The sequence below is a fragment of the Notolabrus celidotus genome, chromosome 15, assembly GCF_009762535.1.
Source record: "Notolabrus celidotus isolate fNotCel1 chromosome 15, fNotCel1.pri, whole genome shotgun sequence".
Taxonomy (NCBI): Eukaryota; Metazoa; Chordata; class Actinopteri; order Labriformes; family Labridae; genus Notolabrus; species Notolabrus celidotus.
Window position 1 is genome coordinate 32311770 of NC_048286.1, and position 13718 is coordinate 32325487.

The following is a 13718-nucleotide window of genomic DNA, read 5'->3' on the forward strand; positions in this document are numbered from 1 at the left end:
ACCTGACTGAATATTAGTATATCCAGCTCACTATGAGAAGACATTATATCTCAACATGAGACAATTCAACTTTGTCATCTTATTTCAAGTACAAGATGGTCTTAAACCTAGAGAAGTGCTGCTATAATACAACTCAAATTAAAGTGAAAATATCTCAAATGAAGAAGTTGACATGAAAAAATACTTTTTGAGTGAAAAAATATTAATTGTTATCATGCCTGTCTTATTCTGAGACACTAAGCTTTAAAATACTGGTAACATATTGTTAAAATAAGTTTTCCCTGCTAATTTTAAGATCACAGTTTTCTAAATATTACATCTTATTTTAAGAAATCTTACCAAGAAAATGTTCACTTGTTTTATTGGGAGATTTTGTTGCTTATTTCAAGGTAAAAGTACCTTGAAATACGTCTTTTTGTCTTGTTTTTGGAGGGGCATTTAAAGTCAAAGAAGAAATGTTTAGATTGTAAGGCTAATGCCATATTTTTTTATATGTTTATACATGTAACTTTTAATTCATGTTTGAATTGATTCCCTAAATATCCAAACAGGTGCACATTTGTTTTCTTTTCCTAATTTTTACAGCTCGAATCATTTTAAGTTGCAGATTTTTTGAGTCAAATGTCTTTATTTGTTTAATTTATGAGATGAAAACCTTAAAGATCAAGAAACAAATTAGGTAATGCTCGGAGCTGAAGAGCTGATCGTCTGGATAAGGAGCCTGGGTGACATTTATCCTCTAAAGTAAAGGTCAAAGAGTGTTTGAAATTCTCCTCTAGTCAACACCTCGAGAGGAGAGCTCACAGAGTTCAAAGCCCTGAACATGTCCTTGATTAGACACACACACATTGGGGGGAAGGGCTGCAGAGGTATGACAGGCACTTACTAATGAAGGAGGTCCTTAATTCTATAAAGTGTAGCACCTTGATGAGACGACAAAGCTTCAACACGCGACAATAAGAGAAGAACAGAGGAAGAAGAGAAAGAGATAACGATCGTCCTCCGATGAGAAGTCTGCCTCACATTAAGACAAAGCAGAGCTCCTCTGAAAATGTGTAAAGGATGATGTGAATTCTGCTTCTGAGGACTATTGATTTGTACTTGTGACCTGCTGCTTCAGACGCACACACACACGCACACACACACACACATACAGTGTGTTTACAGAAATATCTCCCAGCTCTTCATATGGACTGATGTTGTATATAACAGGGATGTGTTCAAGCAGCACCAGAGAGGCTTCCTGTGTGTTAATAGCAGACGACATGTTAAAGCCATGTCTTTCATTCGACCTGATATTTCTTAACGCAGAGGTTGGGCTTCACTAGACAGATCAGGGTTATGCCAGAATGAAGGTCTGGACCGGTAGTAATTGTGTGTCTTTGTCTGTGTGTGTTTGCATGTGTGTGTGTCTGTGTGTGCGTGTGCGTGTGTGTCTTTTTCTACACAGCTGGAGTTAATGTGAGACGAGTTATTCAGAGATGTCTATCCCCTCCAGTTAGCGGCAGCTCTACAGTGATGGATGTGTAAAGGAGGTGAGTGAGAACGGCCCTCGACTCACTTTCTAATTTCTATTGCATTAAGTTTGATTTCATTGTGGCGTCCATCATGGAGGTTTGACTTAACCTTTTCAAATCTGCACCGACACAACCCACAAAAGAGCTTTTAATTATTTTATTTATTTGTATTTTGCGTTTCTAATGTTTTTTTTATTTTTTATTTATTTATTGTTATGTTTCTAATGATTTATTCCATTTTTTATTATTTATTTTTGCTTCTCTAATGATTTATATATTTATTTATTTGTTTTTGCATTTCTAATGATTTTCTTAATTTTTTTTATTTATTAAGTTTTTAATTATAATAGTTTTTTATTATTAATTGTTGCTTTTCTAATGATTTATTCTATTTTTATTGATTGATTTATGTTTCTAATAATTTTTAATTTTTTAATATTAAATTTTTTGCATTTCTAATGAAAATTTTGTTTTGTATTTTTCTGCATTTCTAATGATTTATTTTATTTTATTTTTTAATTTTTTTCGTTTTTAAGGACTTATTTATCATATTTATTTATTTATTTTGTTTATTTACTCTACGTTCTATTATTAACAAAGACCCAACATCAAGACCGGATCAGATCCAGTCCCACCTTACAGACAGGACTCAGTCTGATCTCATCTTAATCCACCATGAGCAGAGCACTTTGCAGCATTTAGGAAGTTACAGTGGCAAGGACAAACTTCCTTTAACAGGCAGAAAGGGGGAGGTGAAGAGAGAGAGAGAGAGATGATAGTGGTGAGACTGATAGTAGTAGTTGTAGCAGCTGGAGTCTGGCACGTCCACAGCAGCAGAGATCCAGAGGAACCTATGAGACAAGGGAGCTCAGGGACTCCAGAAAGGTCTATGGTTAGGAACTTAACTGTAAATGAAAATACATCACGCTCAGTTTATCTTACATAATTTAAAGAGCACATTTGCTGCTTGATGCACTCAATGTTCTTCTCTGGTGTTTGACATAACGACTGATGTCATATTGTCACCACCTACTGGTCTGGCATGCTTATGTGAGCGTTTTCAGCAGTTTCTGCGTCGTCATGTGGGCTGAGAGATATTCACAAACACCTCTAGTGTGGAAAGGTTTTTTTTTTTTTAACAGAGAGAGAATCAGTGCTTAAAAATATCTGTATACGGGTGGACGTAGCCTTAGAGACCAGAACAGGCTGATCCACCAACCCTCAGCTGCAGTAAAACTGGACTGCCTGGCTGTGCATGAAAGACTTCATGTCGTTTGTATAACCCTCAGATCATCTCAGAGACTTCGCTTGCCATTGTAATTATCCTCCATAGATGCTGTAAAAATAACCATTAAACATGCTGTCTTAAGTAATCTGTCTAATATATTTCTCGAGGAATATGACAGGGGAAGATAGGCGTTAGAGATGATTCACTCTTCTCTCACAGTCAGTTGGTCGTTTCGGTCCCCACCTCCTTCACACATCCCACCACTGAGCTGTTCCTTTCTATCTGTCTGTATATTTTAGGCTTCAGAGGCATGCACAAACCCAGGATTTAATTTCTGTGTAAAAAGAGAGCAGCTCTGCAGCTCTGTGCAGAGGAGAAGCAGGTACTAAGAGTGAGAGAGAGAGAGAGAGAGCGAGAGAGAGTGAGAGAGAGTGAGAGAGAGACACACACAGGGAGAAACAGGGTAAGCCCACGCTCTTCTCTTCTCAACCTTGCTCTAAAGGCTGAGTTGAATCATAACAGTCAGTGGGCGAAAAGAAAGAGATAAAAATCCTTTCCACGCAGATTCTGACGTACATCTCTTAGTCGGTTGGGGGTCGTATGGAAGGGATGATGGGAGAAAAGGGAAGAGAAGGAGTTGAAAGCCTGCAGCAATGCTTAGCATCTCAATCCTCCTCTCTCTCTAAAGGGACTTTAATCACTTTTTTGTCTCTTCATGAAATTTAATCCAGCTGGACAACTTTCACTGGAGAAGAAGCGGAGTCACTCACAAATCCTGGCGTCCAGGAATTAACCGTTTGCAGCAAAATAGATTCTTCAGAGAAGTGAGTCTCAGTGTTGAGGAGGCAGTAAATGAATTCAAGAGAGACCGACTTATCCCTCATTAACACCCGGTTCTAACAGAACTCAGAGATAGCTGAAAATGAGACGTACGAACACTGAGTCAGTGCAGTCACTTGACATTTACAGATATCATCATAGTGTGCTGCAGAACGCCCCGCTACAACCGCACTTCCTCAAATAACTTCATATGTTTGCTGTCCGGAAACTCAACACATGAAGAGGTGCTCCTCACTGGCTGTCTCCTCACATGTGAACGTTTACCCAGCTAACTCTGAGGTGTGCTACACTTCAATTCATCAGGGGTGCCCAGAGGAAAATTTTACTGCTCAAGGCTTTCTCTTCTAAATCTCGGGAGACAAAATTGAGATTCTCACTTCAGCCTCATTCAAGTTTCAAATTGTTCTCAGTCGTTTCTCATTAGTTTCTTCTAAAATTCACTAGGAGGAATAGTTGAGACCATGACATGAGTCTTATTTAAGACTTAAATGAGAGATCTCATTAATGGCTCATTTTCTTCTCTTTTTTTAAATATGTTTTTTGGCCTTTTTGCCTTTATTTGACAGGACAGCTGATTAGAGACAGGACATGTGGGGAGTGGTGAGCGGGGGAAGACATGCAGGAAATGGTCAACCGGCTGGGAATCTAACCAGCAACCCCTGCAACGAGGACTGTAGCCTCTGTATGTGGGGCGCTTAGACCGCTAGGCCACCAGCGCCTAAAAGAATCCACCCCTTTAATTATAATAATCTGTCTAAATCTGGTCGGCCCTTTTGCAGCCCATATTTTAAATAAATGGTCTGTCATACCTGGGATGAAATCTCTATCTGTTGCAGTTTCTCTCAAATCCACTAAATCTTTGTGAAGTTGTTTTGTTCCAAACAGACTTGTAAAGGAAGGACCATACTGTGAAGTCAAAGAAGAGATCACTTCACGTCTAAATATCTGATCTTGCAAGTGGTTCAAATGTTTTAATGAGAATTGTAAGTTTGTGGACACTTACATTGGAATCTTAATTTTGCAGGGCACTATAAATGTTGATGAAAAGATGAGCTCAGGCTCTTTCTTTGCTCCATCTGAGCTCAACTTGAGACACAAAAACTGAGTCTGACAAAAACAAATGGATGAGGTTAGATTGAGAGAGCTCCCTGATTTCTCCACCTGAGCTCAAAAGGAGTCACAACACTTGAGAAATACCTGAGAATCATTTCAGATTCTGACCAGATCTCCTTTTGAACTGAAAGGGAGACTAAGCTGAGACTTTTTGCAACTTTTTTTCTGGAGGCAAGAATGAGAAACAGGAGACATAAGCTATAGTCTCATTTTGCTTTCAAACAGATCTCATTGTTGTCTAGGAGACATAAATGAAACACCTTTGAGATCTCCTCTCTAAAATTATTTTCCTATGGGTGTGCAACAAGAAACAGCCTTTTCCAGATCAGCATTGCTCTGAGAATCTTCTGGAGTGAATCAGAAAAAGAGACCTTAGAGATTGAAAATCTGCACTCTACAGCCTGGACTCATGCTATAATGTTAACATTACACAGTTAGCATGAAGGTAATGCATTAGCTGGGTAATAAGATAGTAAACACAGAAGGAGACTGTATTCGGTGGTAGCTAACTGGAGTTATTTTGGCTCAGAAAGCATGTGGACTGAAGCAAAGTAGCTCAAACTATCAGGGTTCCATACTAATGGTCTGCTATTAACTGCATAGAGACCATACTATCATCTCACAATAGCATCAACACAAACATAGACATGGATTCATTTTAATGACTGGAGTTCATAGTTTTCAGTCACGTGACCGGCGCAGAGCTGCAGCACAGGCTGGTCAATAGTCTATCTCTTCAGAATAAGGTGTATTTATATATTAAGTCCTTGCCAGAACTTCACGTTGGTGATATTTACATTCATCTAAACATGATTTTTTCCCCTTTAGCCCACCACCAGGATGAAATCCTATAAATGTACAGAAAGATAAAAGTGTTTGGATCCGGTCGGGTCAGTAAAGCTGCAGTTTGAGGGCAGTATTGTGAGAAATTCTTCCTTATCAGAGCAAAGCTGACTGATATCATTTGTGTTTACTGTGTGTTTGATGATGCTACATTTTTTAGGTAGGCTATCAGGTAAAGATGTCTGACTATTAAAGGACTGGGACTCTCAGGACCTTGATTCAGATAAGTGAAGGAAGCTTGGTGAAGTATGGACTGATGATGAAACTACAGAGTCTCATGAGTCAGAGCATGTTTATCACCCTTTAAGCTCCTGCATCCATCATGCTGTGTGCATCCTGCAGTGCTCGAACCTTAGAAGAGATGTAATGACAGTGTCACATTTGGTGTATTTGCACAACTTTTATACTTTTGTTGTCAATTAAAAAGGGAGCAGCATATTTTCCACTGGTGCAACACACATACCAGTATAACATTCAGGAGGAGGTATTCTTTGTGTTACAGTATTTCACCCAGACGATGGCACTTAATGAAGCAAGTCAACGCTTCAATGCAAGGCTGCACAACTTTTAACACTTTCCACAGAGGTATACTATGAAGTAAATACAGCGTGTGGAGAGCTGCTTTGATTCCTCAACCTAAGGCAACAAGTGACCTGAAAAGGGGGGCGGTACGAGTCTTCGTGAAGTGGTCGCAGACAGAGTGCACGCCATCTTCTGTGCCTAACATCTATCAGTGCTCCTGTAGACTTAGCTTGACGACCATACAGCATGTATATTTGCTCAGTAGTCCTATTAAGACAACAGCAGGTCACAACGTGTCTCCAGAAACTCCAACACACTCTCGTGTAAAGCACAGTAACTCATTCATTTAACAGTCTTAAAGGTGACATATCACGCTTTTTTCATCAATATATATTGGTCTAAGAGGTCCCCAAAACATGTCTTTAAAGTTTATGCTCAAAAAAACACTTGGAAATCAGATTTTGGTCTGCCTGAAAAACCCTCTTCTTCAGCCCTGCTGAGAACAGTCTGTTTTCTCTCTGACCACGCCCCCTCAGGAAGTGGGTGTGGCCTCGGCTGTCCAGCACGTTGATCTAATGTTTACATGTTGGCTGCTCACAGACCTGCGTTACTTCAACCCTCTGAATCTGATCCAGAATCTGATCCTGACGGAGAGGCGCCTGCAGCAGGACCTTTCTGAAGGATTGGTCACAGATTTAGTGTTTCTTGTTGTTTTATTTATCAGTATGTCGACGTGTGTCTTGGTACACAGCTACAGCTACGACATGTAGCTATGTTGCTATGCTTACTAGCGCTAGCACTTATCCATGATAAATAAAAATCATCCACTAGATCTTCAAATCTGCAGACGTGGGGAGTAAAACCGACCTCTGCCAGAAAGGCAGCAGGACCTTTCTGAAGGATTGGTCACAGATTTAGTGTTTCTTGTTGTTTTATTTATCAGTATGTCGACGTGTGTCTTGGTACACAGCTACAGCTACGACATGTAGCTATGTTGCTATGCTTACTAGCGCTAGCACTTATCCATGATAAATAAAAATCATCCACTAGATCTTCAAATCTGCAGACGTGGGGAGTAAAACCGACCTCTGCCAGAAAGGCAGCAGGACCTTTCTGAAGGATTGGTCACAGATTTAGTGTTTCTCGTTGTTTTATTTGTCAGTATGTCGACGTGTGTCTTGGTACACAGCTATGAACATGTAGCTATGTGGTTATGCTAACTAGCGCTAGCACTTATCCATGATAAATAAAAATCATCCACTAGATCTTCAAATCTGCAGACGTGGGGAGTAAAACCGACCTTTGTGTTTATTAAGACAGCCTACAACTAGCATGCCTCCCTCCTAAGCTCCTTGTTAGCACACATGTGTGCAGGGAATGAAAAACGGAGGAGGGGTTGAGTTGTATTTTATACAGTCTATGGGCTGAACAAGCTCAGAGCTCTGACTTCCTGTTACAGACCGGATGGCGTTGTGACGTATGAAAAACACTGAAAACTGAAACGGCTGGTTTCAGCACACATTTACAGAAAGGTGGAGAAATCAGAACAGGGGCAGAATGGATTCTTTTCATTCTCATCGTCGTCATGCTGCTAGAAAAGGAGTTAAAAGTAAAAATGAAAGGTGTTCAGGCCAACTTACAGTAGACCCAGTGAGGCAACCAAGTCATGTAAGGACTTCCTACTTGAAGGTTAGGTGGTATTGTTATGTCCTGAGGTTCTCTGGGGAGCTTTCACGCAGAGAAACCTTAGTCATGCTGAGTCAAACAGGAAGCCCGCGGGAGGGTAGATGAGTGTACAGTAGAGTGAAGCGATGACACTGACGTCGTAGTCCGACCAGACTTCCCTCCCAAGTCATCTCAAAGAGTCCAGCGCTAAAGGTCCTCACTGCTAATTAAAAACTGGCCATGAGTCTGCACAGGGTTTAGTCTGAACTCTTGGTTTTCAAAGTTACATTCAACACCTGGTGGTGAAGGAAGGAGAGCAAGGCCCAAAACAACACCGGATCATAATGACACATAAATTCAACACAGATCACACATCAGGCATTACAGCGCTCCTCTAAAGTGTCTGAATCACGTCTCACCCCTGCGCTCTATGCAATTAAAAACGCCTGTTTAATCGTAATGAAAGCAGGATTGATAAGAATGGTGACACAGTGAGGGAGCGGTGGAGAGAGAGGGAGTGTTAAAGTGATGTGAAACTTTCTTGAATCATTAGTGTGGTGTTATAAAATACTCCTCACGCTGGAGTCTGTTCGCAGTGACAAACAGACAGACGGATCAGCATTATATAAATATCAGCATCTTTGCAGCTCTACATTATTATGAAATATGATGAACTGCTTGTGTGTCATATCTCTCTCTCTTCAGATGTCCCAGCCGTTTCCCCATGTATCGGATTGTCCAGCTTTTGAAATGTGCTGTCCCTTTCTGAGTCATCTCTCCCCCCTGAGCTAGCTGCAGCAGTCGGGTAACCAGTGTTACAGTGTTTGGATATACAAGGATAAAATGTCCAGCTCTTCATCGTTTAGCTTTTTTATACTATTAGAAGAAATATGTTGGGAAAACAGACGTTCAAGATAAGAGACGGCTCCATTCAGGAGTGGCTCAGAACGGAAGGCTGCAGATGTCTTTAGTTAGATGATCAAAATTAGGACATGTTGACTCAGACAGTTCACCAAAAACACTGTGGGGAAACATTTTCATTCAGGAGGACAATTCTCACTTCTCTCAGGGATTTTGCCTAAAAAACACTTTCACATTTTTCTTTATTTACACCTCAGAAGCAAAATTGTACTTTTTTTTTCATGATTTTCAAAGGAAATTTTAACTTTCTTTTATTATATCTCATACATAAAAAAAAAAAAAAGTCGCTTATTCATGATTTTCTTGTTTGAGAAAAAATAATCACTTATTTTATGATTTTTGCGTTGGAGGCAAATTTCACTTTTTAATGATTTTTGGGTCAAAAGCGAATTTTCACATTTCATGTTCATTAGTTTCATGTTGGATCAAAAGAAAAAAATATTTTCAGATTTTACCTTGTACAAAAATGTTTAAAACTTTATTCATGATTTTTTCTCATCAATCGTTTTGTCACGATTTTCGTGTCCGAATTTTTTTTCACTTATCATGATTTTTCGTGTTGTACGAAATACTTCATTTCTTTCATGGTTTTTGGGTAAGATGCAAATTTTCTTCTTTTTTTTTTTTTTTTTTGGGTGAAAAGCTAATTTTCACTTCTCCATTAGTTTCTTGTTGGACAAAATAAACCAATTATTTTCACATTTTTCATGTAGTACAAAAATGTTTCACTTTATTCAAGATTTTTGCACATCACAAACAAGATTTTCACTTTTTCTGATTCAGTTTTTCACGATTTTCGTGTCTGAATGTTTTTCACTTTTCCATGATTTTTCGTGTCATAGGAAATAATTCATTTCTTTCACGGTTTTTGCGTTAGATGAACATTTTTAATCTTTTTTTATGATTATTGTGTCAAATGCAAATTTTCACTTTTTTCATGATTTCAGTTACAAACAAAAAAACCCATATTTTTTCATGATTTTTGTGTCAGATGCAGTATATTCACTTTTCCAATGATTTGTGTGTGGGATTCAAATTTTCACTTTTTTTTTTTATTTTTGGGTCAAAAGCAAATTTTCACTTCTCCATCAGTTTCATGTTGGACAAAAGAAACCACATTTTTCACGATTTCCTTGTCATAAAAAAATCTTTCACTTTTTTCATGATTTTTTCGCTTCACATGCAAAATGTTCACTTTTTTCTGATTCAGTTTGTCACGATTTTCATGTCCAAATTTTTTCATTTCTTTCATGATTTGTGCGTCAGAAGCAAATTTTCACCTTTTTTATGATTTTTGTGTCAAATGCAAATTTTCACTTTTTTCATGATTTCAGTTACAGACCATAAAAAAACATTTTTTTTCATTTCTTTCATGATTTTTTGCATTATAAGCAAATTTTCACCTTTTTTATGATTTTCACGTCAGATGCAATATTTTCACTTTTTTATTTTCATGATTTCGGTTATGGACCCAAATTATTAATTTTTTCTTGATTTTCATGTCCAATTTTGTTTTTCCACTTTTTAAAATAATTTTTGTGTCGTACAAAAATAATTTAGCTTCATTCATGATTTTTGTTGACCCAGACATTTCACCAACAACACCATAGTGAGAGAACCTAATGTCAAAAATCAAAGATAAAATGAAACTCAGGAAGATGACATCACTTTCTGGATTCTTCAGCTAAAGACACATTTAATAATTTTAATGAAACAAAAAATCAAATCAAAAGAGTTTAATGAAATGAGTTGAGCTGACAATCAGGAGAGAGTGACAGGTGAGCAGTCTGTCACACAACACATTCACTGCCCCGGTTACAGACAGTAGGTGGTTCTTCAGTGTGGGCTTGAACACATTTGCATAAAGCTGAAAGACTATATCTGTACGTGGCCCAAACCATCTGATGATATGAATGTACAGACATCTTCACTGAGCATGTGACTGCATCACCGCTTTTATCCACTGATAGCAGCTCCAACTGGGGTGTAGACGTGGTCATGAAGTGTACCCAGCCATGGGTCGGGTTGATCTGACCTTTAATGTTTTTTAAACCGAGTATAATCCTACATAATAATGCTCCAACTGATGTGATGATGAACATCTATCAGAGGCTGTCAGGGCTCTTTCTTCTCGTTCCTTCTTCCCGTTTTCCATCCAGTGAGGTTTGATTTTCTTGCAGCAGAGCTTTACTCACTTCCATCTTCTAATCCAGAGTAAATAACCTACATAGCTGGAGCCAGTTCTGAGTCCCTGCGAGCAGTTCTTCACGCTGAAATGAATGAAACAAATAGAAAATCAGATTTCATGCTGTGTAGAATTATTGTATGCAGCGGATTATATAAGGCAGTGAAACGGTGTGAAGTGAATGTGATTTGTAGGACATGAATATAAAGGCAGCACTGCTGGATTTTCTTCAATATCATACGTAGTATAAGTAAAAATAGGTATTCATCTGTGGGAAGTCAGAAAATATGAAAAAAAACGCCAGACCAATATATGCTCAACTTACTTCCAGAGGTGACTGAGTGTAAAAGTGAGGCAGCTCAGCGCTCCTAAAGATGAGAGTGTTCGTACTAATCTGCTTAGGTTGTGAGTTTGCTGTCCAAGGAAGCATGCAGTGTAAGCTCAGGGAGGGTGTCTGCTTTAGGGACACATGCTGTGCTACTATGTGCTTCTGTGGATCAAACTAAACATACTTTTTGTGCAAGCAACAGTGTATGCAGAGTCTGCAATTTTGATGTTTGACTGATCTTAATGTAGGATTAAAGGTGACATATCACGCTTTTTTCATCAATATATTTTGGTCTAAGAGGTCCCCAAAACATGTCTTTAAAGTTTATGCTCAAAAAAACACTTTGAAATCAGATTTTGGTCTGCCTGAAAAGCCCTCTTCTTCAGTCCTCCTCAGAACACTCTGTTTTCTCTCTGACCACGCCCCCTCAGGAAGTGGATGTGCCTCGGCTGTCCAGCACGTTGATCTAATGTTTACATGTTGGCTGAATATACACGGCTGCTCAGAGATCACGTTACTTCAACCCTCTGAATCTGATCCAGAATCTGATCCTGATGGAGAGGCGCCTGCAGCAGGACCTTTCTGAACCATTGGTCACAGATTTAGTGTTTCTTGTTGTTTTATTTGTCAGTATGTAGACGTGTGTCTTGGTACACAGCTACGAACATGTAGCTATGTGGCTATGCTAACTAGCGCTAGCACTTATCCATGATAAATAAAAATCATCCACTAGATCTTCAAATCTGCAGGCCTGGGGAGTAAAACCGACCTCTACCAGAAAGACAGCAGGACCTTTCTGAAGGATTGGTCACAGATTTAGTGTTTCTTGTTGTTTTATTTGTCAGTATGTCGACGTGTGTCTTGGTACACAGCTACAGCTACATCTATGAACATGTAGCTATGTGGCTATGCTAATTAGCGTTAGCACTTATCCATGACAAATAAAAATCATCCACTAGATCTTCAAATCTGCAGACGTGGGAAGTAAAACCGACCTTTGTGTTTATTAAGACAGCCTACAACCAGCATGCAGGTAATGAAAAACGGAGGAGGGGTTGAGTTGTATTTTATACAGTCTATGGGCTGAACAAGCTCCGAGCTCTGACTCCGTGACAGACCGGATATTGTTGTTATGTAACAAAAACACGGAAGTCTGAAACGGCTGGTTTCAGCACACATTTACAGAAAGGTGGAGAAATCAGAACAGGGGCAGAATGGATTCTTTTCATTCTCGGGGGGTTTGTAGACAGGGACACATATTTCAGGTAGAGAACCATTAAAAAGTCCATTTTGCATGATATGTCACCTTTAACACTAGGGATGCACCGAAATGAAAATTCATGAGGAATCCAAGGCCGAAAAACCAAAACACCAAAATAAATGATTATGCCAATTATTAGTACCATTGCATTTGTGGGTATGACTGTGTACTAACCTCAGTCAAATCAAGGCAAGCAGGTTCAAAGCATCCATCTCGGTCTGGATAATTTCTCAAAAAACGAAAATACACTCTTGGGACATTTTCGGCTGCCAAATTTGCGTTGCATCCCTAATTAACACCACAGTAATCTTAATAAAGGGAACTGGACAGGTGGAAAACACCTCAGTCTTTACAAACCATGCACAGTATGATAAATGGACGTAGTATCCATGACGTCACCCATCTGTTCCTGAAGCTCTGTTGGCCACATTCTTTCCTCTGACTTTTCTCTTATGCCCTCTGGGCGGCGCTATCATGCACCCCTAAGGAAAACAAATAGATTCTCTAACTCTATATACCTTCAGCTATCAGCCTGATAAATACTGAGAGGGAAACTGGAACCATTTGTGGCTTATGCTATGTTTGGAGTCTCAGGTGTATCTTCTTGCTGCATCATTGACATTGTATTTATTGTGTTTATTGCTGATCCTGCTGATCTGTTGGCACTGACATGTGAATGTGGTTTTCTATGAGAGATTTTTGCAATAAGGCAGGGTAAACTGTAAACAGAATTGCCCCTCAGGGATTAATAAAGTCGTCTGAACTGAACTGAAGCCAAGCGTTGGCGGGAGCCATATTGGAAATGCTGAACTCAACCTAAATTAGTGTGAGGTAAAGAGGCGGGGTTTGAGCCTACTAGCCAATAGCTATGTGTTCCCACCTGTCAGTCAAGTCAGTAAACATGTTTATTTCTGCAGCAAAGATCGTCTTCTTTGAATTGTTGTCTGTGTGGTTCCCGGTGTTTCTGCAGCCAGCCTCTAGTGGACGCTCCATGCACTGCAGTTTCTAACACTTCTGCATGGGCTTCATATTTTGAGACCGGAGGTTACCGTTTGATCCAATCAGATATCTGCATGTATGCATCGTCAGTAGGAGTTTCAACGTCCTGGGAGCGTGCTGCACACAAATCCTTCAGTTTGTAGAAGAAGAGGCTGAAATCATGGGCTGTATTCACCCATCAGCTGTAATCTGACAATGAGTTACCACATTATGTATTTCTATAAACACACATCTGAATATAAGCACGTCTTCTTCTACCACAAAGAAGAAGCAGGATTTACAGTTAGTAACATCAG

The 13718-nt window shown here is 39.3% G+C and overlaps 1 protein-coding gene and 1 long non-coding RNA gene across 2 annotated transcripts in view; one reads left to right on the top strand and one right to left on the bottom strand.

Annotated features, from left to right (window-relative positions):
- LOC117826901 (disks large-associated protein 1-like) overlaps nucleotides 1-13718 on the top strand; it is a 126930-nt gene that overhangs the window by 33069 nt on the left and 80143 nt on the right. The window contains exon 2 of the mRNA XM_034703319.1: nucleotides 1451-1535. The gene's annotated coding sequence lies outside the window, so the exon portion shown is untranslated. The remainder of the gene's footprint in view (nucleotides 1-1450; nucleotides 1536-13718) is intronic.
- Nucleotides 10371-11334, bottom strand: LOC117826310. The gene is made up of 2 exons (XR_004634019.1): nucleotides 11160-11334; nucleotides 10371-10919 (listed from the first exon to the last, which is right to left on the bottom strand). It is a non-coding gene; the product is annotated as an uncharacterized LOC117826310 (long non-coding RNA).